The following is a 2,660-nucleotide window of genomic DNA, read 5'->3' as shown; positions in this document are numbered from 1 at the left end:
GCCCTATCATATTTAGTGACAGACAAAGTGCTATATATCTTACCAAGAAGGGTTAATTATCCTTTTGCCCTTAGTGCTGTCCATCTGCTCAGTTTTGCCCTCAGATGCAAATTGTGCTCAGTTTTGCCCCTAGTCCGTGCGCACCGACTTGTTCTGTGAACTTTGGCGTCTCCGTCAGGTCAACGTTTTGACTCGGCCCTTACAGGTGGGACCAGGCGGCAGAGGCGGCCAATTTTATTCAGACCGTTGCATGCATGGCTTGCGGGACCCAGCAGAGAGCCGTTGAGCATAGAGCCGTTGCGGGTGTGTGCTATATTAGCGGGGACAGCGGCGGTGACCACAGCGACAGAGAGCACGGCGGTGACCACGACGAGAGAGCGAGAGCACGACGGCGGTGGGAAGCTAGCTGTGGAGGGCGCGGCGGTGGGAAGCTAGCTGTGGAGGGCGCGGCGGCGTTGAGATCCCGTTCGGCTCCGAGCTCCATGTCTTCCGCAAGCTCCCGCGCCACCTCGCGGATGCAGAGCCGGGCGCGTGTGGAGATGCCTGTCTTCGTCTATCCGCGGTGCCGGGCGAGCGTGCCACAATCGTCCGTTCTACGTGTGTAGTGAGAATGGGGTAAGAATCGGGGCAATTGCACCATTTTCGTGGTCGGGATCTTTGAGCAATTGGTTGATCTGTTTCGTGTTCATGCAGGTGGCATGCTTCTTTTTTTGGGTCGATGCTCTGGCCAAGACTCTGATAAATGAACTGCAAGAAGAGCATGACGAATGGTTGCGCATGCTTCCCCAATACGCAGTGGCCGCAGCATGAGCTCCGGAAGAAGAGATGGAGGGCGAAGCACGCAATGACAGAGAGCTAGCTGTTGAGCTTAGGATGTTGAAGAAGAAGGTTAGGAAGCTTGAAGATCAAGCACTACCAATACCCATTTGCAAATACTTTTGGGCATTTGTAGGTATGGTAATCGCACTGGTTGTAATGTTTAAAATGTATGGAAAGGCATGAATTATGGAGGAATTTGTAATCTTGAAATTGTATGAGAAATTCACCTAGTTTAAATGTTGGTCAACGTTGTTTAAATGTTGAAAAAAAGAGAAGAATTGACCATGTTGAAAAAAGGAGAAGAAATGAGGAATTCAAAAACTTTTGATCAATGAAATGCAGCTAATGAATTATTCTAGAGCCAAACAATTAAGGTTAGAAATTATTTGGAGCTGTTAAATATTTAATAGCAATTTAAGTAATCCAATTCAAATACACCGTCATTTAAATCAAAGACCAAAATGTCATGGAAAATGTGCCTCAGCTCTGGTAGATGTTTACACCTAGTGCCAAAATAAAGGAACATTTTTTAAGGGCATTACATTGAGTAGAAACTAATTTGTCTAAAAAAATGAAGGGTGGAAAATGCACAAAAAATTGGTGCGGATGGGGACTCGAACCCAAGACCGCGTGGGTTAGTGGTGTTTAGGGCTGCGCTAGTAACCGCTAGGACAGATGGCAGGAGTTTGACATGGGTAGGGAAGGAATGTATACATAGTGAGACTGTGAAATTTGTCCAAAAAATGTGAGACCGTGAATGTTTGCACACGCGTGAGAGTGGTTTTCCTTTGTTTTGCACTGAAATATTGGAGGGTTGGAAGGTTGAAAACGTATGTTTGCACTGCCACGTGGTTTTGGTTAGAGTGGCACTTGGTTTAGTGTTAGAGTCTCACTTGGTTTAGGATTTAAACAGAATAAATTTGCATGTTAGTTCATGACTTATTTTTCTTGAATAAAACGGAGGGCTTCTCACCCCCTCTTTTGAATGACAACCACAAGTTCTCGAGCTTCATGACTTGGTTTAGGGAAGAAAATTATATGCTTGGGCACGGACATTTTTTAACACACATAATAAACCCTAACAAATAACTTAGATAAGATGCAACACAAGTACCATTACAATAATAAGTTCACGGACAGTTCACGGATACATGACGAAACATGACACGACACGACACGACATAGAAAAGCAACAAATAAAAAACGAAATAGCCTTCATCTTGATCTCGTCCTTCCACTTTGGCCGCGCGCGCCCCTTCAACACCGTCTTCATCTTCACACCTCCTCCTCGTCGTCGTAGGGAAGGGAGTGCATCCCGGCTGGAGTGGGGAAGATGTTCTCGTAGTTGGTGTAGATGTTGTAGACGGTGAAGAAGATGGCCTCGCAGCTGCACCAAAAGACTTGGCCGAGGAGCTCGCGCTCTTCAAACGGGTTGGTGAAGGTGACCGTGAGCAGTAGGAGGATACCGCAGCGGTAACGAACCTCGTTGACGATGAACATCCTCGGCGAGCCCCGTGGGAGGTGGGCATAGCCGGCTCTAAGGAAGGCGCGGGTGAGTTCGACGGAACCCCTCCACCTTGAAAAAGCCCACACGCGGAGCTCCCTCTCCACGAGCACGCCCGATGGGTAGCACCGCTCCGGCACGACAGGCGGACGGCTGAAGGTCGGCCCGTTGAACTGCATGGTCTCGCTCGGGGAGGGCTCGGTCGATTGGGTGTTTGAAGTTGGAGAGAATGGATCGGATCTGGCTTATGGGTGGGAGAGGAAGATAGGCACCCCATTTATAGTCATGTGGGTGGGAGAGGAAGAGAGAAAGGGTGAGAACGGTGCGTGTGTGAATC

This window comes from Triticum aestivum, chromosome 2B, assembly GCF_018294505.1.
Source record: "Triticum aestivum cultivar Chinese Spring chromosome 2B, IWGSC CS RefSeq v2.1, whole genome shotgun sequence".
Classification (NCBI taxonomy): Eukaryota; Viridiplantae; Streptophyta; class Magnoliopsida; order Poales; family Poaceae; genus Triticum; species Triticum aestivum.
This window is presented reverse-complemented; position numbering follows the sequence as displayed.